This window comes from Ambystoma mexicanum, chromosome 7p (assembly GCF_040938575.1).
Source record: "Ambystoma mexicanum isolate Mex_15411 chromosome 7p, UKY_AmexF1_1, whole genome shotgun sequence".
NCBI lineage: Eukaryota > Metazoa > Chordata > Amphibia > Caudata > Ambystomatidae > Ambystoma > Ambystoma mexicanum.
In genome coordinates, this window is record NC_090939.1 from 559,346,174 (window position 1) to 559,373,890 (window position 27,717).

Below are 27,717 nucleotides of genomic sequence, written 5' to 3' on the forward strand. Positions count from 1 at the left end.
AATAGCAGCTTTGAAACAGAGCAATCATTTATTTGCATAAAAATAATCAGTTAAGTTATGATCTGTTTCTGCTACTACTTGTGCTTTTTTGCTAACTTCACTTTCCCTGTATATACTCATATTGGTATGTGTTCTTGTGTCTTTGTGTTTTGTCTATAGTAATGCAATTATGTAATACATGTGTTTTATTAGCTACTTATCACATATTTCACAGTACACAAAAATCTTTTAAAAAAACAATTATCATTTCATTATTCAACAAATTAACATTACGAATATTAGACCTTCATCTTGTACGCTGCACACAATGTTATGTTTCTGTATGAGTAGCTTAGTATACTAGATAGAACCCCATAATAGAATGCTATTTATATCAATGCATCGTTCAATGCACTAATTAGGGTATGATATTTATTGCAATGATCCTTGACACTTGTTTTGCAACATTATAATAAGAATCCCTTGTACACATATTTCATGAAAAGTACATACACATGTGATGTCATCAGTGATGTCATCAATGACATTTGTGATGTCATCTTTGATGTCCTGGGTGTTAGTTTTATCAGTGCACGGTGGTGGCATGAGTTATGGTTGCTTAGCTTACCATAACTGGCGAATTTCAAGGGTTTTTCGGTTTTACTTGGAACCATAACGTCCATTTGACAAAGTTATTTCACTGCATTTCAAAGGTTTTTAGTAGCGCAATTTAACCATAACGTCCCTTTAACAAAGTTTTTTCATATATTACATGGCCACGGTAGTGGCTATGTAGTTATGGTTAAGTTTCTGTTTCCATAGGAAGAGCACTTTTTGGGCAGCTTATAACTTTGCTCTCCCTGGACGAATCCTCACCAAACTTTGCATTTGGGTCACTCTGGATTTTTTTGCAAAGTTTGGTGAGGATTCATCCAGGGGGGGCAAAGTTATAGAGGGGTCCCAAAACTTTTTTTTTCCCATAGACTGAATGGGTAAAAAAGGTTTGCTCGCGTCTACAGCCCAAACCGCTGGACGGATTTTCACCAAATTTGGACCAGGAGCAGCGGCTTGGTCCCAAAAGCGTGCTTTTGCAAATTTGATGAAAATCCGTCCAGTAGTTTTTTTAAAATGGCCAAAAAGTAGGTAAAAAAAAAATTGTGATATCTGTGTTCGGTCAGCGGACGGACTTCCCTGTTCGCTCCGCGGACAGGACGGTGATTGGGCCAGCAGCTTGCGTGATGTCCGCGGACATCTGATGTGCTGTCTCATTGGATGCAGTGAAAGCGTGCAGTGCGTCTGGCTTCAGAGACGCCCGTCATCTTTCTTTCCCGCATGAGAGGCTTTGTCAGGTCAGCAGGAGCATGCCTGTCTCTTGTTCCTCCCACCCCCGCTCATGCCCGTGTCTGCCCCACCCCCCGCTCATGCCCCGTGTGTCCTTTCTGTCTCTCCCACCCCCGCTCATGCCCCATGTGTCCTTCCTGTCCCCGCCACCCCGCTCATGCTCCGTGTGTCCCCTGTTCTTCCAGCCCCCCGCTCACGCCATCGCACATGGTGGCCAGCGGAGGGCCGAGGAACGGGATCTGCCGCACAAACTCATGTCTGTGCGGCATGTCCGTGTTTTTGTTTGTCCCCCCACCCCTCGCTCATGCCCCGTGTGTCTCAATCTCTCCAGCCCACCCCCCGCTCATGCCCCGTGTGTGTCTCTCCCTCCCCCCCACCCCCACTCATATGTCCCATGTGTCTCTATCCCTCCCGCCCATCCCCCGCTCCCACCCCCCGCTCATGCCCCGTGTGTCTCTCTCCCTCCCCCCACCCCCGCTCATGCCCCGTGTGTCTCTCTCCCTCCCCCCCACCCCCGCTCATGCTCCGTGTGTCTCTCTCCCTCCTGCCCACCCCCGCTCATGCCCCGTGTGTCTCACTCCCCCCACCCCCGCTCATGCCCCATGTGTCTCTCTCCCTCACCCCCACCCCCGCTCATGCCCCGTGTCGGTGGCCAGCGGAGGGCCGAGGAGCAGGATCTGCCGCACGAACTCATGTCTGTGCGGCATGTCCGTGTTTTTGTTTGTCCCCCCCACAACTCGCTCATGCCCCGTGTGTCTCTATCCCTCCCTTCCACCCGCCGCTCATGCCCCATGTGTCTCTATCTGTCCCGCACACCCCCGCTCATGCCCCGTGTGTTTCTCTCCCCACTCCCACCCCCCGCTCATGCCACGTGTGTCTCCCCTCCTTCCCCCCACCCCCTGCTCATGCCCCGTGTGTCTCTCCCCTCACCCCCTACTCATGCCCCATTTGTCTCTTGATCCTGCTCATGCCCTTGGACCTCCCACCCACCCCCCGCTCATGCCCCATTTGTCTTTCCCCTATCACCCACCCCCCGCTCATGCCCCGTGTGTCTCTATTCCTCCCACCCACCTCCCGCTCATTCCCCGTGTGTCTCTATCCCTCCCACCCACCCCCCGCTCATGACCCGTGTGTCTCTCCCCTCACCCCCTACTCATGCCCCGTGTGTCTCTAGCCCTCCCACCAAACCCGCTCATGCCCCTAGCCCTCCCACCCACACCCCTCTCATGCCCCATGTGTCTCTCCCCTCCCAACCACCCCCTGCTCTTGCCCCATGTGTCTCTATCCCTCCCACCCACCCCCCCGCTCATGCCCCGTGTGTCTCTATCCCTCCCACCCACCCCCCGCTCATACCCCGTGTGTCACTATCCTCCCACCCAGCCCCCGCTCATGCCCTGTGTGTCTCTATCCCTCCCACCCAGCCCCCGCTCACGCCCTGTGTGTCTCTATCCCTCCCGCCCACCCCCTGCTCATGCCCCATGTGTGTCTCTCCCTCTCCTCCACCCCCGCTCATGCCCCGTGTGTCTCTATCCCTCCCGCCCACCCCCCGCTCATGCCCCGTGTGTCTCTTTCACTCGCCCCCACCCCCGCTCATGCCCCGCGTGTCTCTCTCCCTTCCCCCACCCCCGCTCATGCCCCGTGTGTCTCTCTCCCTCCCCCCACCCCCGCTCACGCCCCGTGTGTCTCTCTCCCTCCCCCCACCCCTGCTCATGCCCCGTGTGTCTCCGGCTACCCCCCACCCCGGCTAAAGCCCTGTGTGTCTCTCTCCCTCCCACCCACCCCCCGCTCACCCCTCGCTCATGCCCTGTGTGACACTAGCCCTCCCACCCACCCCCCGCTCATGCTCCGTGTGTCTCTAGCCCTCCCACCCACCCCCCGCTCATGCCCCGTGTGTCTCTAGCCCTCCCAGCCACCCCCGCTCATGTCCCGTGTGTCTCTAGTCCTCCCAGCCACCCCCGCTCATGCCCCGTGTGTCTCTAGCACTCCCACCCACCCCCTGCTCATCCCCCATGTGTCTCTAGCCCTCCGACCCCGCGCTCATGCCCCGTGTGTCTCTCCCTCCCCCACCCCCTGCTCATGCCCCGTGTGTCTCTCCCCTCTCCCCTCACCCCCTACTCATGCCCCGTGTGTCTCTCGAACCTCCCACCCACCCCCTGCTCGTGCCCCTAGCACTCCCACCCACCCCCTGATCATGCCCCGTGTGTCTCTATCCTTCCCACCCACAACCGCTCATGCCCCGTGTGTCTCTATCCCTCCCTCCCACCCCCCACTCATGCCCCGTGTGTCTCTCCCCTCACCCCCTACTCATGCCCCGTGTGTCTCTAATCCTCCGACCCACCCCCGCTCATGCCCCTAGCCCTCCCACCCAACCCCCGCTCATGCCCCATGTTTCTCTCCCCTCCCACCCACCCCCCGCTCATGCCCCGTGTGTCTCTATCCCTCCCACCCACCCCTGCTCATGCCCCGTGTGTTTCTATCCCTCCCACCCACCCCCCGCTCATGCCCTGTGTGTCTCTATCCCTCCCACCCACCCCCCGGTCATGCCCGTGTCTCTCTATCCCTCCCACCTACCCCCCGCTCATGCCCCGTGTGTCTCTATCCCTCCCACCCACCCCCCGCTCATGCCTCATGTGTCTCTCCCTTCACCCCCTACTCCATGCTGAATCTGTTGGTAGCCTTCACGACCATCAGTCTGGCTTCAGAGCTGCCAGAGGCAGGGAAACTGCTCTCCTGAACATCCGTGAGGACCTGTTCTCAAACCTTGACTCTAATATTCCATGTGTTCTCATTTTACTTGACCTCTCTTCTGCCTTTGATACTGTCAACCATACCATCCTGCTCAACCGTCTCTGTGATAACCTGGGTATCACTGGTCTGGCTCTGGCTTGGCTGACCTCTTTCCTCTCTAATCGATCCTCCCAGGTCCAACTGGGGTCTTTCCTGTCTGATATCTTTTTCTCTACCTGTGGTGTCCCCCAGGGTTCTAACCTCTCCCCCTGGCTGTTTAACCAGTATCTGGCACTTCTCGCCCACCGCATCGCTGCTCTCTGCCCCAACTTTCAGTGCTATGCCGATGATACCCAGCTCATTTTCAGGCTACCCTCGGCCTCCTCTTCTCCTTCCCTCATCTCTGACTATCTCTCTGCTATCCAGGAATGGTGTGCCGCCAACGACCTCTGCCTTAATGCCAGTAAGACTGAGATTCTACTCATCGGCACACCCACTCCCTCCTACCCGGTGTAGGAAGGAAAATCTTTTTATTTTGACCACCCGGGGTTCCCACTTTGAGGCCCTAAGATGCTAGTGGTCTTCATCTATTGAAAAGGATGTTATGGTGACGTTGCACTAATGAAAACCTATAAAATTCAGTAAAAAAAAATGTGTTACAGGGACGTTATGGTTAAGTTGCACTAATAAAAACCTATGAAATTCAATGAAAAAACTTTGTTAAGCAAAAGAAAAAAGAGTGAGCCAGACATGTGATGTCATCAGTGATGTCATCAATGACATTTGTGATGTCATCTTTGATGTCCTGGGTGTTAGTTTTATCAGTGCACGGTGGTGGCATGAGTTATGGTTGCTTAGCTTACCATAACTGGCGAATATCACAGGTTTTTCGGTTTTAATAGTAACCATCAAGTCCTTTTGACAAAGTTATTTCACTGCATTTCAAAGGTTTTTAGTAGCGCAATTTAACCATAACGTCCCTTTAACAAAGTTTTTTCATATATTACATGGCCACGGTAGTGGCCATGTAGTTATGGTTAAGTTTCTGTTTCCATAGGAAGAGCACTTTTTGGGCGGTTTATAACTTTGCTCTCCCTAGACGAATCCTCACCAAACTTTGCATTTGGGTCACTCTGAATTTTTTTGCAAAGTTTGGTGAGGATTCATCCAGGGGGGGCAAAGTTATAGGGGGGTCCCAAAACTTTTTTTTTCCCATAGACTGAATGGGAAAAAAGGTTTGCTCGCGTCTACAGCCCAAACCGCTGGACGGATTTTCACCAAATTTGGACCAGGAGCAGCGGCTTGGTCCCGAAAGCGTGCTTTTGCAAATTTGATGAAAATCCGTCCAGTAGTTTTTTTTAAAATGACCAAAAAGTAGGTAAAAAAAATTTGTGATATCTGTGTTCGGTCAGTGGACGGACTTCCCTGTTCGCTCCGCGGACAGGACGGTGATTGGGCCAGCAGCTTGCGTGATGTCCGCGGACATCTGACGTGCTCTCTCATTGGATGCAGTGAAAGCGTGCAGTGCGTCTGGCTTCAGAGACGCCCGTCATATTTCTTTCCCGCATGAGAGGCTTTGTCAGGTCAGCAGGAGGTGCCTGTCTCTTGTTCCTCCCACCCCGCTCATGCCCATGTCTGCCCCACCCCCCGCTCATGCCCCGTGTGTCCTTTCTGTCCCTCCCACCCCCGCTCATGCCCCATGTGTCCTTCCTGTCCCCGCCACCCCGCTCATGCTCCGTGTGTCCCCTGTTCTTCCAGCCCCCCGCTCACACCATCGCACATGGTGGCCAGCGGAGGGCCGAGGAACGGGATCTGCCGCACAAACTCATGTCCGTGCGGCATGTCCGTGTTTTTGTTTGTCCCCCCACCCCTCGCTCATGCCCCGTGTGTCTCAATCGATCCCGCCCACCACCCGCTCATGCCCCGTGTGTGTCTCTCCCTCCCCCCCACCCCCACTCATGTCCCATGTGTCTCTATCCCTCCCGCCCACCCCCCGCTCATGCCCCGTGTGTCTCTCTCCCTCCCCCCAGCCCCGCTCATGCCCCGTGTGTCTCTCTCCCTCCCCTCCACCCCCGCTCATGCTCCTTGTGTCTCTCTCCCTCCTGCCCACCCCCGCTCATGCCCCGTGTGTCTCACTCCCCCCACCCCCGCTCATGCCCCATGTGTCTCTCTCCCTCACCCCCACCCCCGCTCATGCCCCGTGTCGGTGGCCAGCGGAGGGCCGAGGAGCGGGATCTGCCGCACGAACTCATGTCTGTGCGGCATGTCCGTGTTTTTGTTTGTCCCCCCCACAACTCGCTCATGCCCCGTGTGTCTCTATCCCTCCCCTCCACCCGCCGCTCATGCCCCATGTGTCTCTATCCCTCCCGCACACCCCCGCTCATGCCCCGTGTGTTTCTCTCCCTCCCCCCCACCCCCGCTCAATCCCTGTGTGTCTCTCTCCCTCCCTTCCCACCCCCACTCATGCCCCGTGTGTCTCTCTACCTCCCCCCCACCCCCACTCATGCCCTGTGTGTCTCTCTCCCCCCCCACCCCGCTCATGCCCCGTGTGTCTCTCTCCCTCCCGCCCACCCGCCGCTCACCCCCCGCTCACGCCCCGTGTGTCTCTAGCCCTAACACCCACCACCCGCTCATGCCCCGTGTGTCTCTAGCCCTTCTACCCACCCCCGCTCATGCCCCGTGTGTCTCTAGCCCTCCCACCCACCCCCCGCTCATGCCCCGTGTGTCTCTAGCCCTCCCACCCCCCGCTCATGCCACGTGTGTCTCCCCTCCTTCCCCCCACCCCCTGCTCATGCCCCGTGTGTCTCTCCCCTCACCCCCTACTCATGCCCCATGTGTCTCTTGATCCTGCTCATGCCCTTGACCCTCCCACTCACCCCCCGCTCATGCCCCATTTGTCTTTGCCCTCCCACCCACCCCCGCTCATGCCCCGCGTGTCTCTATTCCTCCCACCCACCTCCCGCTCATTCCCCGTGTGTCTCTATCCCTCCCACCCACCCCCCGCTCATGACCCGTGTGTCTCTCCCCTCACCCCCTACTCATGCCCCGTGTGTCTCTAGCCCTCCCACCCAACCTGCTCATGCCCCTAGCCCTCCCACCCACCCCCCGCTCATGCCCCATGTGTCTCTCCCCTCCCAACCACCCCCTGCTCTTGCCCCATGTGTCTCTATCCCTCCCACCCACCCCCTCGCTCATGCCCCGTGTGTCTCTATCCCTCCCACCCACCCCCCCCCCGCTCATACCCCATGTGTCTCTATCCTCCCACCCAGCCCCCGCTCATGCCCTGTGTGTCTCTATCCCTCCCACCCAGCCCCCGCTCACGGCCTGTTTGTCTCTATCCCTCCCGCCCACCCCCTGCTCATGCCCCGTGTGTGTCTCTCCCTCCCCTCCACCCCTGCTCATGCCCCGTGTGTCTCTATCCCTCCCGCCCACCCCCCGCTCATGCCCCATGTGTCTCTCTCACTCCCCCCCACCCCCGCTCATGCCCCGTGTGTCTCTCACCCTCCCCCCACCCCCACTCAAGCCCCGTGTGTCTCTCTCCCTTCCCCCACCCCTGCTCATGCCCCGTGTTTCTCTCCCTCCCCCCCACCCCGGCTAAAGCCCTGTGTGTCTCTCTCCCTCCCACCCACCCCCCGCTCACCCCTCGCTCATGCCCTGTGCGACACTAGCCCTCCCACCCACCCCCCGCTCATGCCCCGTTTGTCTCTAGCCCTCCCACCCACCCCCCGCTCATGCCCCGTGTGTCTCTAGCCCTCCCAGCCACCCCCGCTCATGCCCCGTGTGTCTCTAGTCCTCCCAGCCACCCCCGCTCATGCCCCGTGTGTCTCTAGCACTCCCACCCACCCCCTGCTCATCCCCCATATGTCTCTAGCCCTCCCACCCCGCGCTCATGCCCCGTGTGTCTCTCCCTCCCCCCACCCCCTGCTCATGCCCCGTGTGACTCTCTCCTCACCCCCTACTCATGCCCCGTGTGTCTCTAGCCCTCCCACCCACCCCCTGCTCATGCCCCTAGCACTCCCACCCACCCCCCGATCATGCCCCGTTTGTCTCTCCCCTCCCACCCACCCCCCGCTCATGCCCCGTGTGTCTCTATCCCTCCCACCCACAACCGCTCATGCCCCGTGTGTCTCTTTCCCTCCCACCCACCCAGGGCTCATGCCCTGTGTGTCTCTCCTCTCACCCCCTACTCATACCCCGTGTGTCTCTAATCCTCCGACCCACCCCCGCTCATGCCCCTAGAATTCCCTCCCACCCAACCCCCGCTCATGCCCCGTGTTTCTCTCTCCTCCCACCCACCCCCCGCTCATGCCCCGTGTGTCTCTATCCCTCCCACCCACCCCTGCTCATGCCACGTGTGTCTCTATCCCTCCCACCCACCCCCCGCTCATGCCCTGTGTGTCTCTATCCCTCCCACCCACCCCCCGGTCATGCCCGTGTCTCTCTATCCCTCCCACCTACCCCCCGCTCATGCCCCGTGTGTCTCTATCCCTCCCACCCACCCCCCGCTCATGCCTCATGTGTCTCTCGCCTCACCCCCTACTCCATGCTGAATCTGTTGGTAGCCTTCACGACCATCAGTCTGGCTTCAGAGCTGCCAGAGGCAGGGAAACTGCTCTCCTGAACATCCGTGAGGACCTGTTCTCAAACCTTGACTCTAATATTCCATGTGTTCTCATTTTACTTGACCTCTCTTCTGCCTTTGATACTGTCAACCATACCATCCTGCTCAACCGTCTCTGTGATAACCTGGGTATCACTGGTCTGGCTCTGGCTTGGCTGACCTCTTTCCTCTCTAATCGATCCTCCCAGGTCCAACTGGGGTCTTTCCTGTCTGATATCTTTTTCTCTACCTGTGGTGTCCCCCAGGGTTCTAACCTCTCCCCCTGGCTGTTTAACCAGTATCTGGCACTTCTCGCCCACCGCATCGCTGCTCTCTGCCCCAACTTTCAGTGCTATGCCGATGATACCCAGCTCATTTTCAGGCTACCCTCGGCCTCCTCTTCTCCTTCCCTCATCTCTGACTGTCTCGCTGCTATCCAGGAATGGTGTGCCGCCAACGACCTCTGCCTTAATGCCAGTAAGACTGAGATTCTACTCATCGGCACACCCACTCCCTCCTTCCCTGCAGCTCTCTGGCCAGCTTCTCTTGGCCCTCCTCCTGTTCCTACCTGCAATGCAAAAAACCTCGGGGTCATCTTCGACTCCACACTCTCCTTCTCTCCTCACATTTCTGACGTTTCTAAGAAGTCACACTACCAGCTGCACCTCCTCAGAGGTATCCTTCCTTTCCTCTCCTTCCCCCAGAAGCTCACTGTCTCCAGAGCCCTGGTTCTCTCTAAGCTGGACTACTGTAACAGCCTCTATCTAAATCTGCCTGCCTCTACTCTCCACCCTCTGCAACTTATCCAGAACAGGACTGCGAGACTTGTCCTTGGCCTCAAGCCCAGGGACCGTATCTCTCCAGGACTGAAAGCGCTACACTGGCTCCCTGTGGCTGCAAGGATTAAGTTCAAAACCCTCTGCATTGTCCACAAGGCCTTCTGGGGCCTGGGGCCAAAATACCTTCAACTCTCCCTTCCTAAATATCTTCCTTCTGAAGCACTTCGCTCTTCCGCCTCCAACTCCCTCAGGGTCAGCCGCTTCTCCAAGCAACGAGTTGGGGGGAGATCTCTCTCTGCAGCAGGGGCCTCCCTCTGGAAAAGCCTTCCTGCCTCCCTGAAACTTGAGGAGAACCATCTCCGGTTCCGGAAGCACCTCAAAACCTTCCTCTTTGCTTATGCTTTCTCTCCCCCTCTCCCCTGCTAAACCACTGATACTGTACTGAATCAGCAACTGGGCCACTCACTAACCTTGGTCCTTGGCCCTGCCACTCTCCCCTGCACTGCCTTCCTTGCTACCCCTGCACTGTGGGACTGTCTCTGTATCCCTACAGCCCCCCTCCCAGCACTTGTTCTGCACTTACCTTGCACTTGCCACTAGCTGGCCCTCTTTCATTACTAACCCTGTATTGCACTTTCCCCTCTCCCTTCCCCCTTGCACTGTTCCCGTCCCCCCCACCCATGCACTTGCGCGGTCTGAATGACACCTGGCCTAGTAGGATCGTTGTCTGTCTCCCCTTGTTCCCCCCTCCCTGCCTCGTCGCGCCTTGAAACACTTGTGTATAGGCGCGTTACAAATGCCATATCATATTATATCATATCTCTAGCCCTCCCACCCGCCCCCGCTCATGCCCCGTGTGTCTCTAGCCCTCCCACCCACCCTCCGCTCATGCCCCGTGTGTCTCTAGCCCTCCCACCCCCCGCTCATGCCCCATGTGTCTCTCCCTCCCCCCACCCCCTGCTCATGCCCCGTGTGTCTCTCCCCTCACCCCCCGCTCATGCCTCGTGTGTCTCTAGCCCTCCCACCCACCCCCCGCTCATGCCTCGTGTGTCTCTCTCCCTCCCCCCCACCTCCGCTCATGCCCTGTGTGTCTCTCTCCCTCCCCACCAACCCCGCTCATGCCCCGTGTGTGTCTCTCACTCCACCCACCCCCACCCTCACTCATGCCCGTGTGTGTCTCTCCCTCCCCCCACCCCCGCTCATGCCCCGTGTCTCTAGCCCTCCCACCCACACCCGTTCATGCCCCATGTGTCTCTAGCCCTCCCACCCACCCCCGCTTAAGCCCTATGTGTCTCTAGCCCTCCCACCCACCCCCCGCTCATGCCCCGTGTGTCTCTAGCCCTCCCACCCACCCCCGCTCATGCCCCGTGTGTCTCTAGCCCTCCCACCCCTCGCTCATGCCCCGTGTGTCTCTAGCCCTCTCACCCACCCCCCGCTCATGCCCCGAGTGTGTCTCTCCCTCCCACCCACCCCCGCTCATGCCCCGTGTGTCTCTAGCCCTCCCACCCACCCCCCGCTCATGCCCCGTGTGTCTCTAGCCCTCCCACCCACCCCCGGCTCATGCCCCATTTGTCTCTCCCCTGACACCCACCCCGCGCTCATGCCCCGTGCGTCTCTATCCCTCCCACCCACCCCCGCTCATGCCCCGTGTGTGTCTCTCCCTCCCCCCACCCCCTGCTCACGCCCCGTGTGTCTCTCCCCTCACCCCCGCTCATGCCTCGTGTGTCTCTAGCCCTCCCACCCACCCCCCACTCATGCCTTATGTGTCTCTCTTCCTCCCCCACAACCCTCGCTCATGCCTCGTGTGTCTCTCTCCCTCCCCCCCACATCCCCCTCATGCCCCGTGTGTCTCTAGCCCTCCCACCCGCCCCCCGCTCATGCCTCGTGTGTCTCTCTCCCTCCCCCCCACCCCCCGCTCATGCCCCGTGTGTCTCTCAGCCTCTCCCCCTACCCCCGCTCATGCCCCGTGTGTTTCTCTCCCTCCCCCCACCCCCGCTCATGCTCCGTTTGTGTCTCTATTGCCCCCCACCCCTGCTCATGCCCCGTGTGTCTCTCTCCATCCCGCCCACCCCCCGCTCATGCCCCGTGTGTCTCTCTCCCTCCCCCCCTACCCCCGCTCATGCCCCGTGTGTTTCTCTCCCTCCCCCCACCCCCGCTCATGCTCCGTTTGTGTCTCTATTCCCCCCCACCCCTGCTCATGCCCCGTGTGTCTCTCTCCATCCCGCCCACCCCCCGCTCATGCCCCGTGTGTCTCTAGCCCTCCCACCCACCCCCCGCTCATGCCTCATGCCCCGTGTGTCTCTAGCCCTCCCACCCACCCCCCGCTCGTGCCCCGTGAGTCTCTAGCCCTCCCACCCCCCGCTCATGCCCCGTGTGTCTCTAGCCCTCCCGCCCACCCCCCGCTCATGCCTGTGTGTGTCTCTCCCTCCCCTCCACCCCCTGCTCATGCCCCGTGTGTCTCTCCCCTCACCCCCTACTCATGCCCTGTGTGTCTCTAGCCCTCCCACCCCCCCTCATGCCCCGTTTGACTCTATCCCTCCTCCCCTACCCCCGCTCATGCCTTGTGTGTCTCTCTCCCCCCCACCCCCGTTCATGCCCCGTGTGTGTCTCTCTCTCCCCCCACCCCCACCCCCACTCATGCCCGTGTGTGTCTCTCCCTTCCCCCACCCCCGCTCATGCCCCTTGTGTCTCTAGCCCTCCCACCCAAACCCGATCATGCCCCATGTGTCTCTAGCCCTCCCACCCACCCCCGCTCATGCCCCATGTGTCTATATCCCTCCCACCCACCCCCCGCTCATGCCCCGTGTGTCTCTAGCCCTCCCACCCACCCCCCGCTCATGCCCCGTGTGTCTCTAGCCCTCCCACCCCTCTCTCATGCCCCGTGTGTCTCTAGCCCTCCCACCCACCCCCCGCTCATGCCCCGTGTGTGTCTCTCCCTCCCACCCACCCCCCGCTCATGCCCCGTGTGTCTCTAGCCCTCCCACCCACCCCCCGCTCATGCCCTGTGTGTCTCTAGCCCTCCCACCCACCCCCCGCTCATGCCCCATTTGTCTCTCCCCTCCCACCCACCCCCCGCTCAAGCCCCATGTGTCTCTCCCTTTCCCCCACCGCCTGCTCATGCCCCGTGTGTCTCTCCCCTCACCCCCCGCTCATGCCTCGTGTGTCTCTAGCCCTCCCACCCACCCCCCACTCATGCCTCGTGTGTCTCTCTTCCTCCCCCACACCCCCCGCTCATGCCTCGTGTGTCTCTCTCCCTCCCCCCCAGACTCCCCTCATGCCCCGTGTGTCTCTAGCCCTCCCACCCGCCCCCGCTCATGCCTCGTGTGTCTCTATCCCTCCCCCCACCCCCTGCTCATGCCCCGTGTGTCTCTCTCCCTCCCCCCTACCCGCTCATGCCCCGTGTGTCTCTCTCCCTCCCCCCACCCCCGCTCATGCCCCGTTTGTGTCTCTATCTCCCCCATCCCTGCTCATGCCCCGTGTGTCTCTAGCCCTCTCACGCACCCCCGCTCATGCCCCGTGTGTCTCTAGCCCTGAAACCCACCCACCCCCCGCTCAGGCCCCGTGTGTCTCTAGCCCTCCCACCCCCCGCTCATGCCCCATATGTCTCTAGCCCTCCTGCCCACCCCCGCTCATGTCTCTCCCTCCCCCCACCCCCTGTTCATGCCGAGTGTCTCTCCTCTCACCCCCTACTCATGCCCCGTGTGTCTCTAGCCCTCCCACCCCCCCTCATGCCCCGTTTGACTCTATCCCTCCCACCCACCCCCCGCTCATGCCCCGTGTGTCTCTATCCCTCCCGCCCACCCCCCGCTCATGCCCCCTGTGTGTCTCTACCTCCCCCCCACCCCCACTCATGCGTCGTGTGTCTCTATCCCTCCCGCCCACCCCCCGCTCATGCCCGTGTGTGTCTCTCCCTCCCCCAACCCCCTGCTCATGCCCAGTGTGTCTCTCCCCTCACCCCTTACTCATGCCCCGTGTGTCTCTAGCCCTCCCACCCACCCCCCGCTCATGCACCTGGCCCTCCCACCCACCCCCTGCTCATGCCCCCTTTGTCTCTCCCCTCCCACACACCCCCTGCTCATGCCCAGTGTGTCTCTATCCCTCCCACCCACCCCCCGCTCATGCCCCGTGTGTCTCTATCCCTCCCACCCACCCCCCGCTCATGCCCCGTGTGTCTCTATCCCTCCCACATGTGTCTCTATCCCTCTCGCCCACCCCCTCTCATGCCCCGTGTGTCTCTCTAAATCCCCCCCACCCCTGCTCATGCCCTGTGTGTCTCTCACCCTCCCCCCCACCCCCGCTCATACCCGTGTGTCTCTCTCCGTCCCCCCACCCCTGCTCATGCCTCGTGTTTGTCTCTACCTCCCCCCCACCCCCGCTCATGCCCCATGTGTCTCTCTCCCTCCCCCTCACCCCCGCTCATGCCTCGTGTATCTCTCTCCCTCCCCCCACCCCCGCTCATGCCCCATGTGTCTCTAGCCCGACCACCCAACCCCCGCTCATGCCCCGTGTGTCTCTAGCCCTCCCACCCACCCCCCACTCATGCCCCGTGTGTCTCTAGCCCTCCCACCCCCCGCTCATGCCCTGTGTGTCTCTATCCCTCCCACCCACCCCCGCTCATGCCCCGTGTGTCTCTATCCCTCCCACGCCCCCGCTCCTGCCCCGTGTTTCTCTCTCCCTCTCCCCCACCCCCACTCATCCCACATGTGTCTCTATCCCTCCCGCCCACCCCCGCTCATGCCCCGTGTGTCACTCTTCCTCCCCCCACCCCCGCTCATGCCCCGTGTGTCTCTCTCCCTCTCCCCCACCCCTGCTCATACCCCGTGTGTCTCTCGAATCTCCCCCACCCCCGCTCATGCCCCGTGTGTCTCTATCCCTCCCACCCACCCCCGCTCATGCCCCGTGTGTCTCTATCCCTCCCACCAACCCCCCGCTCATGCCCCATGTGTCTCTAGCCCTCCCACCCCCCGCTCATGCCCTGTGTGTCTCTATCCCTCCCACCCACCCCCCGCTCATGCCCCGTGTGTCTCTATCCCTAGAACCCACCCCCCCGCTCATGCCCCGTGTGTCTCTATCCCTCCCATCCACCAACCGCTCATGCCCCGTGTGTCTCTCTCCCTCCCCCCACCCCAATCATGCCACATGTGTCTCTATCCCTCCCGCCCACCCCCGCTCATGCCCTGTGTGTCTCTCTCCCTCCCCCCACCCCCGCTCATGCCCCGTGTGTCTCTCTCCCTCCCTCCCACCCCCGCTCATACCCCGTGTGTCTCTCTCCCTCCCCCCACCCCCGCTCATGCCCCGTGTGTCTCTATCCCTCCCACCCACCCCCCGCTCATGCCCTGTGTTTCTCTATCCCTCCCACCCAACCCCCCGATCATGCCCCACGCGTGTGTCTCTCTCCCTCCCACCAACCCCCCGCTCATGCCCCGTGTGTCTCTATCCCTCCCGCCCACCCCCCGCTCATGCCCCGTGTGTCTCTCGCCTCTGACCCACCCCCTGGTCATGCTCCGTGTGTCTCTCCCCTCCCACCCAACACCCGCTTATGCCCCATGTGTCTCTCCCCTCCCACCCACCCCCTGCTCATGCCCCGTGTGTTTCTCCCCTCCCACCCTCCCCCTGCTCATGCCCCGTGTGTCTCTCAACTCCCACGCACCCCCTGCTCATGCCCTGTGTTTCTCTCCCCTCCCACCCACCCCCGCTCATGCCCCGTGTGTCTCTCCCCTCCCACCCACCCCCCGCTCATGCCCCCTGTGTCTCTATCCCTCCCACCCACCCCCTGCTCATGCCCTGTGTGTCACTCACCTCCCACCCACCCCCTTCTCATGCCCCGTGTGTCTCTCCCCTCCCTCCCACCCCCCGCTCATGCCCCGTGTGTCTCTCCCCTCCCACACACCCCCACTCATGATGCCCCGTATGTCTCTAGCCCTCCCACCCCCCCGCTCATGCCCCGTGTGTCTCTAGCCCTCCTACCCATCCCCCGCTCACGCCCCGTGTGTGTCTCTCCCTCCCACCGACCCCCCGCTCATGCCCTGTGTGTCTCTAGCCCTCCCACCCACCCCCGCTCATGCCCCGTGTGTCTCTCTCCCTCCCCCCACCCCCGCTCATGCCCCGTGTGTCTCTCTCCCTCCCCCCACCCCCCGGTCATGCCTCATGCGTCTCTAGCCCTCCCACCCACCCCCCGCTCATGCCCCGTGTGTGTCTCTCCCTCCCCCCACCCCCCGCTCACGCCCTGTCTGTCTCTAGTGCTCCCTCCCACCCCCCTCTCATGCCCCTACCCCCCCGCTCATGCCCTGTGTGTCTCTCCCCCCACTCCCCGCTCATGCCCCGTGTGTCTCTAGCGAGCCCTCCCACCCACCGACCGATCATGCCCCATGTGTCTTTAGCCCTCCCCCCCTGCTCATGCCCCGTGTGTCTCTCCCCCACCCCCTGCTTATGCCCCGTGTATCTCTAGCCCTCCCACCCACCCCCTGCTCATGCCCCGTGTGTCTCTCCCCTCCCTCTCACCCCCCGCTCATGCCCCGTGTGTCTCTCCCCTCCACCCACCCCCCGCTCATGCCCCGTGTGTCTCTCCCCTCCCACCCACCCCCTGCTCATGCTCGTGTGTTTCTCCCCTCCCACCCACCCCCCGCTAAAGCCCCGTGTGTCTCTCCCCTCCCACCCACCCCCTGCTCATGCCCCGTGTGTCTCTCGCCTCCGACCCACCCCCTGCTCATGCTCCGTGTGTCTCTCCCCTCCCACCCAACATCCGCTCATGCCCCGTGTGTCTCTCCCCTCCCACCCACCCCCTGCTCATGCCCCGTGTTTCTCTCCCCTCCCACCCACCCCCGCTCATGCCCCGTGTGTCTCTCCCCTCCCACCCACCCCCCGTTCATGCCCCCTGTGTCTCTATCCCTCCCACCCACCCCCTGCTCATGCCCCGTGTGTCTCTCACCTCCCACCCACCCCCTTCTCATGCCCGGTGTGTCTCTCCCCTCCCACCCACCCCCCGCTCATGCCCCGTGTGTCTCTCACCTCCCACCCACCCCCTTCTCATGCCCCGTGTGTCTCTCCCCTCCCACCCACCCCCTTCTCATGCCCCGTGTGTCTCTCCCCTCCCACCCACCCCCCGCTCATGCCCCCTGTGTGTCTCTTTCCCTCCCACCCACCCCCTGCTCATGCCCCGTGTGTGTCTATCCCCTTCCGACCACCCCCCGCTCATGCCCTGTGTGTGTCTATCCCCTCCCGCCCACCCCCGCTCATGCCCTGTTGTGTTCTCTTTATACACCCCGCTTTTCCTTTCCATGGTGGCCATCTTGGTAAAAGATTTTCCTTCCTGCGGCGTCCCAGTTTGGGAAGAAAAATCTTTTTTTTACCACCTGGTGTTCCCATTTTGAGGACCTAAGATGCTAGTGGTCTTCATCTATTGAAAAGGATGTTATGGTGACGTTGCACTAATAAAAACCTAAGAAATGCAGTAAAAGAAATTGTGTTACAGGGACCTTATGGTTAAGTTGCACTAATAAAAACCTATGAAATTCAATGAAAAAACTTTGTTAAAGGGACGTTATGGTTAAGTTGCACTAATAAAAACCTATGAAATTCAATGAAAAAACTTTGTCAAAGGGGCGTTATGGTTCCAAGTAAAACCGAAAAACCCTTGAAATTCGCCAGTTATGGTGAGCTAAGCAACCATAACTCGCGCCACCACCGTGCACTGCTAAGACTAACACCCAGGACATCAAAGATGACATCACAAATGTCATTGATGACATCACTGATGACATCACATGTCTGGCTCGCTCTTTTTTCTTTTGCTGACATGTCTAGGCCACATGGTTTTCTTCAGTAACAGACAGAAACTAAAAATGTTATTTTATTTGTAGACGTATCCTTCAAGTAGGTTCTTACAGTAAATTCCCTTAGAGTCCAGTCACATAATATGAAACATATACATACGGGAAGACACAAGCTTGAAAGACAGCAATCCTTTTTGTGCATAAAGATAATCAATAGACTTATGAGCACTTCCTGATAGTTCTGTTGGTTTTTTTTTTTTTATGGCTGTACTTTCCCTGTGGGTCCAATCACATCAAGTGATACATATACATAGGGTAAATTGCAGCTTTGAAACAGAGCAATCATTTATTTGCATGAAAATAATCAGTTAAGTTATGAATTGTTTCTGCTACTACTTGTGCTTTTTTGCTAACTTCACTTTCCCTGTATATACCCATATTGGTATGTGTTCTTGTGTCTTTGTGTTTTGTCTATAGTAATGCAATTATGTAATACATGTGTTTTATTAGCTATGTATTACATATTTCACAGTACACAAAAATATATTAAGAAAACAATTATCATTTCATTATTCAACATATTAACATTACGAATATTATACCTTCATCTTGTACGCTGCACACAATGTTATGTTTCTGTATGAGTAGCTTAGTATACCAGATAGAACCCCATAATAGAATGCTATTTATATCAATGCATCGTTCAATGCACTAATTAGGGTATGATATTTATTGCAATGATCCTTGACACTTGTTTCGCAACATTATAATAAGAATCCCTTGTACACATATTTCATGAAAAGTACATACACATGTGATGTCATCAGTGATGTCATCAATGACATGTGTGATGTCATCTTTGATGTCCTGGGTTAGTCTTAGCAGTGCACGGTGGTGGCGCGAGTTATGGTTGCTTAGTTTACCATAACTGGCGAATTTCAAGGGTTTTTCGGTTTTACTTGGAACCATAACGTCCCTTTGACAAAGTTTTTTCACTGAATTTCATAGGTTTTTAGTAGCGCAACTTAACCATAACATCCCTTTAACAAAGTTTTTTCACTGTATATATACATATATATATATGGGACATTATGGTTATGTTGTGCTACTAAAAACCTATGAAATTCAGTAGAAAACTTTGTTAAAGGGACGTTATGGTTCCAAGTGAAACCGAAAACCCCCTGAAATTCGCTGGTTATGGTAAGCTAAGCAACCATAACTTGCGCCACCACTGTGCACTGCTAAGACTAACACCCAGGACATCAAAGATGACAACACAAATGTCATTGATGACATCACTGAAGACATCACATGTCTGGCTCCCCCTTTTTTCCCTTTACTGACATATCTAGGCCACATAGTTTTGTTCAGTAACAGTGTGGAACTAAAAATTGAAAAGGTACTATATTTGTAGACTTATCCTTCAAGTATGTTTTTACAGTAATTCCCTTAGGGTCAAGTCACATTATATGAACCATATACATACGTGAAGACCAGGCGTTGAAAGACAGCATTCCTTTCTGTGCATGAAGATAATCAGTAGGGTTATCAGCACTTTCTGATAGCTTTTTTTTAATTATTGTACTTTCCCTGTATATGCTCATATTTGTATACATTGTACTCACACTACTTTCCTTAGGGTCCAGCCACATCATGTGATACATATACATAGGGTAAATAGCAGCTTTGAAACAGAGCAATCATTTCTCTGCATAAAGATAATCAGTTAGGTTATGAACTGTTTCTGCTACTACTTCTGCTTTTTTGCTTACTTCACTTTCCCTGTATAACCCATATTTGTATGTGTTCTTGTCTCTTTGTGTTTTGTCTGTAATAATGCAATTATGTAATAAGTGGGTTTATTAGCTACTTATTACATGTTTCACAGTACGCAAAACTCTAATAAGAAAGCAGTTATCATTTCATTATTCAACATGTCAACATTATGAATATTGAAGCTTCATCATGTATGCTGCACACAATGCCTATGTTTCTGCATGAGCAGCTTAGTATACTGGATAGAACTTCATAATAGACTGCTATTTATATGAATGCATTGCTTAATGCACTAATTAGCTCATGATATTTATTCCAATGATCCTTGACACTTTTTTGTCAACATTACAATAAGAATCCCTTGTACAGACTTTTCATGAAAAGCAAATGCACATGTGATGTCATCAATGACATTTGTGATGTCATCTTTGATGACCTGGGTGTTAGGTTAATCTTAGCAGTGCACGGTGGTGGTGTGAGTTATGGTTGCTTAGCTTACCACAACTAGCGAATTTCAGGGGTTTTTCGGTTTTACTTGGAATCATAACATCCCTTTAACAAAGTTTTTTTACTGAATTTCATAGGTTTTTAGTAGCGCAACTTAACCATATCTTCCCTTCAACAAAGTTTTTTTACTGAATTTCATAGGTTTTTAGTAGTACAACTTAACCATAACCTCCCTTTATCAAAGTTTCTTTTTACTGAATATACATTTTCATAGTGTGAATTTATAGATGTTTACTAGGATTCCCTTACTTCATATACATGTAACATAGAACATACTGAACCCCTAGATAGTGATTTTAATATCCACGGACTATGCGAATGACCGGGGAAGGAAGCGGACGACATCAACAATACCCAAAAACTCAGGGGTTATCTTAAATTGTTATATCATGCCATATGAACACTGCACACGTTCAAAAAGCAGCACACAAACACATTATATGTAATAATAAATAAGATGTGGAATTTATATATCTAACACCTCAACCATTCATTTAAATACCATATGTACTAAATTGAAATATACACACACAACACACACCTATCTAAAAAATTATAATATTAGAAGATAGAAGAAATAACAATATAATTGTGGAAAAACGCTTAGTAGTGTATCATAGAATTACACATGGCCAGTAAAAGGCCATGCATCTTCGCACACTCACACACATACACAGTATAATTGAAAATCTCCCAACTGCAATAACACCACTACCTGTAAATAACATCCTTCTGCTTTATTACCCACACCTTCACAAATGCATATATTCCATGCTTTTCTATACAGTTTCTGCCATTTACCTTATAAAAATTGCCAAATAAATATATCATTATTTCTTCTTTCTCCTAACATTCAATAACACATCTTTAAAAAAAACAAGTGAATTTTGTATACTATGGGGGTAATTCATAGAAATCAGCGCACAAGTGGCTCACGCGGCTGGCGCACAGTGTGCGCATGCAGCAGTCTGCGCCAGCCATGTGCGCCAAAATCCATTTCCACGCACAGCGTATTCATGGATTTCAACATCCATAACCAGCCGTGGCACAGAGTAGCGCAGTGACCCTGCAGCAGCGCCAGTTACACCCCCAACCCGTCCCCGTGTGCCATGAACAGTGCACAAATCCCGTACATGGCACACAGCCCAGTGGACCAGCATACAGCCCCCCAACCACGAAAACGTGTGTAAAAATCCCAGCACACCCATCCGAATATACGTACCCCACTGTATGGGAAGTGTTACACGCGATTGGCCATGTGCGAGCGGGGTACGTGTATTTCTGGGGTGCGCGGGAAGTTTTACACAGGATTGGTCCTGTGCGAGCGGGGTATGTGTATTTCGGGGTGTGCAGGAAGTTTTACATGCAAATGGGCCTGTGCGAGCGGGGTACGTGTATTTCTGGGGTGCGCGGGAAGTTCTACACACGATTGGCCCTGTGCGAGCGGGGTACATGTATTTCGGGGGTGCACGGGAAGTTTCACACACAATTGGCCTTGTGCGAGCGGGGTACTAGTATGTTGGGGGTGCGCGGGAAGTTTTACACCCGATTGTGCCTGTGGAGCGGGGTACTTGTATTTCTGGGCTGCGCAGGAAGTTTTACCTGCAATTGGCCCTGTGCGAGCGCGGTACATGTATTTCTGGGGTGCGTGGGAAGTTCTACATGCGATTGGCCCTTTGCGAGCGGGGTACGTGTATTTCGGGGGTGCACAGGAAGTTTTACACACGATTGCGACTGTGTGAGCACGGTACGTGTATTTCTGGGGTGCGCGGGAAGTTTTACATGCGATTGGCCCTGTGCGAGTGGGGTACGTGTATTTCAGGTGTGCGCAGAAGTTTTAAACGCTATTGAGCCTGCAGAGTGGGGTACGTGTATTTTGGGGATGAGCGGGAAGTTTTACACGCGATTGTCCCTGTGCGAGCGGGTTACGTGTATTTTGGGGGTGCGCGGGAAGATTTACACGCGATTGTCCCTGTGCGAGCGGGGTACGTGTATTTCGGGGTTGCGCGGGAAGTTTTACACGCGATTATCCCTGTGTGAGCGGGTTACGTGTATTTTGGGGGTGCGCGGGAAGATTTACACGCGATTGTCCCTGTGCGAGCGGGGTACGTGTATTTTGGGGGTGCGCGGGAAGATTTACACGCGATTGTCCCTGTGCGAGCGAGGTACGTGTATTTCGGGGTTGCGCGGGAAGTTTTACACGCGATTAGCCCTGTGTGAGCGGGGTATGTGTATTTCTGGGGTGCGCGGGAAGTTTCACACGCGATTGGGCCTGTGCGAGCGGGGTATGTGTATTTCTAGGGTACGCAAGAAGTTTTACACGCGATTGGGCCTGTGTGAGCGGGGTATGTGTATTTCTGGGGTGCGCGGGAAGTTTCACACGCGATTGGGCCTGTGCGAGCGGGGTACGTGTATTTCTAGGGTATGCAGGAAGTTTTACACGCGATTGGGCCTGTGCGAGCGGGGTATGTGTATTTCGGAGGTGTGCAGGAAGTTTTACACGCGATTGGCCCTGTGCGAGTGGGGTACGTGTATTTATGGGGTACGTGGAAAGTTTCACACGTGATTGGCCCTGTGCCAGTGGGGTACATGTATTTCTGGGGTGCGCGGGAAGTTTTACACGCGATTGGCCCTGTGCAAGCGGGGTACGTGTATTTCGGGGGTGCACAGGATGTTTTACACACGATTGGGCCTGTGCGAGCATGGTACGTGTATTTCTGGGGTGCGCGGGAAGTTTTACATGCGATTGGCCCTGTGCGAGTGGGGTACGTGTATTTCAGGTGTGCGCAGAAGTTTTAAACGCGATTGAGCCTGTGGAGTGGAGTACTTGTATTTTGGGGATGAGCGGGAAGTTTTACACGCGATTGGCCCTGTGCGAGCGGGTTACGTGTATTTTGGGGGTGCGCAGGAAGATTTACATGCGATTGTCCCTGTGCGAGCGGGGTACGTGTATTTCGGGGGTGCGTGGGAAATTTTACACGCGATTAGCCCTGTGTGAGCGGGGTATGTGTATTTCTGGGGTGCGCGGGAAGTTTCACATGCGATTGGCCCTGTACGAGCGGGGTACGTGTATTTCTAGGGTACGCAGGAAGTTTTACACGCGATTGGGCCTGTGCGAGCGAGTATGTGTATTTTGGGGGTGTGCAGGAAGTTTTACACGTGATTGGCCCTGTGCGAGCGGGGTACGTGTATTTCTGGGGTGCGCGGGAAGTTTTACACACGATTGGCCCTGTGCGAGCGGAGTACATGTATTTCTGGGGTGCGCGGGAAGTTTCACACGCGATTGGGCCTGTGTGAGCGTGGTACGTGTATTTCTGGGGTGCGCAGGAAGTTTTACTTGCGATTGGCCCTGTGCGAGCGGGGTACGTGTATTTCAGGGGTGCGCTGGAAGTTTTACACGTGATTGGCCCTGTACGAGCGGGGTACGTGTATTTCTGGGGTGCGCAGGAAGTTTTACACGTGATTGGGCCTGTGCGAGCGGGGTACGTGTATTTCTGGGGTACGCGGGAATTTTCACACGCGATTGGCCCTGTGCAAGTGGGGTACGTGTATTTCTGGGGTGCGTGGGAAATTTTACACGCTATTGGCCCTGTGCGAGCTGGGTACGTGTATTTCAGGGGTGCACGCAAAGTTTTACATGCGATTGGGCCTGTGTGAGCGGGGTACGTGTATTTCTGGGGTGCGCAGGAAGTTTTACACGTGATTGGCCCTGTGCGAGCGGGGTACGTGTATTTCTGGGGTGCGCGGGAAGTTTTACACACGATTGGCCCTGTGCGAGCGGAGTACATGTATTTCTGGGGTGCGCGGGAAGTTTCACACGCGATTGGGCCTGTGTGAGCGTGGTACGTGTATTTCTGGGGTGCGCAGGAAGTTTTACTTGCGATTGGCCCTGTGCGAGCGGGGTACGTGTATTTCAGGGGTGCGCTGGAAGTTTTACACGTGATTGGCCCTGTGTGAGCGGGGTACGTGTATTTCTGGGGCGCGTGGTAAGTTTCACACGCGATTGGCCCTGTGTGAGCGGGGTACATGTATTTCGGGGGTGCCCCAACGAATTGGCATTGTGTGTCCTCCCAGGTGAGCCCTCTCCCCCCTCCTCTGGGCCTGCAGGCAGACCCAACACAGGGGTACACACTGCACCCATGGCCATGCCCCACAGGCAGCCCATCCACTCTGGCGAAGCCCCCCAGCCAGCCCACATGTCACCACGCACAAGTGAGCACTGACTCATGTCCCCCAGCACCCCCATCCACCCAGCATTGAGGGGCACCTGCCAGCAGGCCCCGACTCATGTCCCCCAGCACCCCCATCCACTCAGCATTGAGAGGCACCTGCCAGCAGGCCCTGACTCATGTCCCCCAGAACCCCCATCCACCCAGCAGTGAGGGGCACCTGCCAGCAGGCCCTGACTCATGTCCCCCAGCACCCTCATCCACCCAGCAGTGAGGGGCACCTGCCAGCAGGCCCTGACTCATGTCCCCAAGCACCCACATCCACTCAGCAGTGAGGGACACCTGCCAGCAGGCCCCGACGCATGCCCCCCAGCACCCCCATCCACCCAGCATTGAGGGGCACCTGCCAGCAGGCCCTGACTCATGTCCCCCAGCACCCACATCCACCCAGCATTGAGGGACACCTGCCAGCGGGCCCCGAATCATGTGCCCCAGCACACCCATCCACCCAGCATTGAGGCGCACCTGCCAGCAGGCCCGACTCATGTCCCCATGCACCACGAAAGGAAGCTGCACAATCATGGGCCTCATGTGCACCAAAATACCACAGCACGCCACCCCAGTCTTGACATGCAATGATTTCACCAATGCACCCCACACCGACATGCCTATGTCAGGACACAAATCAAAAGTCAACCATGTTCATCAACACATGTCTGTCACACACACACACTGTTTGCCATAGATTGTGTAAAACCACATTTTGACATGCATGAACCCAATGAGCGAATCCCACACATGGAATTAAAATATCAAAATATATTATTAACAAAATCAATGTCATGAAATGAAACCCAACAAAAAAAATACAAACCTGAAATGAAATGCATGTCCAAAAATATGAAAAATGAAATGTAGATGCAATCCAAATAAATCCTAAAGAAAAATGGTACAAATTCTCTGTCCACCAAAACAAATCCAAAGGAAATGTAAAAATCAAATTCCATTGCTCCATGTTGAAATCCAAAGAAAATGTACACATAAATCCAATGTCCAACTATGTACAAGCAATTTTGAAATGGTCCATGAGCCCAACAAAAGAACTGAAACTTATCTAAGAAACTACCTAAGAAATAACTATATACAAAAGTGTGGGGCATAGTCCAATCAACCCAAAAGAAATGAAAACAAAAATGAAACCTAACAGTAAAAACTATTTACAATGGCGGCAGGCTAGTCCGATGGCTAACTTTCCGATGTCCCTGGCCAGGGCATCATCGAACTCCTGATCAATGTCCTGGAGGCGGTCCTCTTCCATGTTGGACTCCAACTCCCTGCGAATAGCCTCGAGGCACTCGGCCCACCTCAGTGCCCTCGGCATGGAGTTCTCCACCCTGACCATTGTGAGCCGTGCCTCTTCCACCAGCCGCCGGTCCACATCTATACGCTGGCCCAACCGCAGTCACGACACACCCATTCCAAAGACCTCGAGCCTTCTGGCCTATGCCTGCCCCTCTGATGTTGATGACCCTGAGCCATCATTTTCCCACCTAGAGCCTGCTGCTGCTGTCCATGTGCCCTGTCTGATGATGCCTGCACATCCTCCATCTGCTAGTCTCCAGTTGTTGGGGTGTCCACCCCTTGTGGACCGCCGACTCCCGACTGTGGCAGGGATGTCAGTTCCACCAAGCTGGCTGTGTTGGTCGGGCCAGGTCCACAGGTGGCCCTGGTGGAATCTGGGCCGGAAGACGGCAGGGAGAACGACTGGAGCATAGTCTCCACAGAGGAGGAGAGGTCCGCCAGAATACGCGACGCATGTAGGAACCCACCAACCAGGGCCTCTCCCAACTGTGCCACGTCGCGACGCTGCTCTTTGTGATGGCGTGTGTGCTCCCCCCAGGAAGCAGGCACATCATCACGAATGACAGGCGTGCGCAATGCAACACCAATAAGGATGGAGCCCATACGGTCATGGGACTCCTCATCTGCAGGTAGTGGAAAGGCAGATGACGTGGGCCTCCCCCCTACCTGCGGACGGGCCTGGGACGGGGCATCCCTGCTGGTGCATGGTAGTGCAGTCACAGGATCAGGGACAGTGACATGCACAGGCCCCTCCGCGGTGACCTGTGCTGCCTCCTGACCCTGGCCCTGGACTGCACCACTCACACCAGTGGTACTACCCCCACCAGGCCCCATGTGCAGCTCAGTAGCGGGCTCCTCTCCTCTGTGGAGACCACCAACCGGGATGTCTCTGCACCGTCTTCCGCCATTGCAAGCCCCTGTGGGGGCTCACCTGGCCCTTCTGCTACACCATAGTGGCAGACGCGGCACCAGTCCCCTCTCTCCCGGATGATGGCAGTTCCTGGGAGGGTGGCTGGGCCTTGCGTCGCCGCCCAGTGGAGGCATCCCCACCGCTTAGCTCCACAGCGCCGTCTCCACTCTCTTCTTCACAGGACGCTGCGTAGAGGGAGACATAGAACACAAGCATCAGGGTACTGTACAATAGCCCCCTAGACAGGAAGCAATAATACATGAGTGGCACTGTCAAACATCACTTCCATCCTGTCCCTCCACAACACATGGGTCAATGCATGCAACACACATGCAGAAACAGGCACGGCGCATGCAATCAACATCAGCATCCATGTACTAGGTCCTCTGTTAACCAAGATGTTGTCTTGAAACTCACATGCATCATGGCTCATACTGATCCCTGGACACACATCACTGGAGGTTCATGCATCATTTCTCGTACACCACAGACACAGTGAATACAACAGTGACCGCACTGCATGAGTGAATCTACACATCGTCACAGACATGCGTCATGCATCCATGGCATTTCAAAGTCACACACACACTTCTCAGACACACACACCTGTGCACCATACATGTACATGAGAGCAGCACCCATCCCTCACCCCCCCCTCCATGTCCAAGAATAGAGACTGGCATGCATTCATCTGTGCATTCCGCATACAGCTTCCATTGAAATACCAGCACCATCCATGTTGTTCACACATTACTGGTCTCACATGCATGACCATGATGTCCCTGCACACACACACATCCATACATGGCCTATGTCACACATACAGGCATTTATCAGACTACCAGCACACTGCAACATGCCCTGTCTCACACAGCAATGCTGGGCCACTTACCGCTCAATTCCAGATGGCTCTGCCTCCTAAGGATCTGGCCGTGGAGCGCGGGGCCTATGCATTCCAGGACCCTTATCTGGATGTTGCTCATGCTGACCGGGCACCCCTCTGCATCCTCTGCCTTCATGAGGCGCCGGGCCTTGTAGAGGGTCCTGGACCTGAAGTCCTCCCAGCGCTTCTGGACGTGCTTGATGTCGCGGGTTGCGACCCCCTCCGCGTTGATGGCAACCACTACATCCTCCCAGATCCTCTCCCGTCCTTCCTTGTTGGCGCGTGATGTTCTGAAGAGGGCATCATAATGCCCCAGGACATGCTCCACCAGGACACCAACTTCCTTCTCACTGAAGCTGGTGGCCCTCTGCCTCTCTGGCTGGGGGTCGCCAGTGGTCTCGGATGGTGTTTAGCCCGACATGGCGACCCCCGAGGCAGGCGTGGGTGGGCAACTGGGTCCTGGGGCTGGGCTCTGGAGCGATGGTATCCCAGTCGGGAGTCTTCTGTTCCAGCACGGGTGGACACAGCAACTGGACCCCTGCAGATGGCTGACGTGCAGGCACCAAATAGCAGGGCATGTGGGCAGCATGCAGGCAGCAGCAGATGGCAGGTGGGAACGTGCTCATGGCTCTTGGGGGCAGGAAAATGGCCTTTTGGGCAGGAGGGTGGTCTTCCGTGTGTTTTCGCGTGGCCAGCTTGTTACGGAGTGATTAGGCACATGAAAAAAGTGCTCGTCAGCATGAAATCCGAGGAAAGGCCCTTAGCGAGTAAGCACATCTGTGACGTTATGCAACCCAGCATTTCCCTAGTGACATGTGCATAGTGGTTCAGCGCGTGAAAAAACTGCATGTCCGTGTGTGAATGCGTGTAATCTTAGGAAAGGGCCTATGTGCGTAAGTGATGCGATGCGCA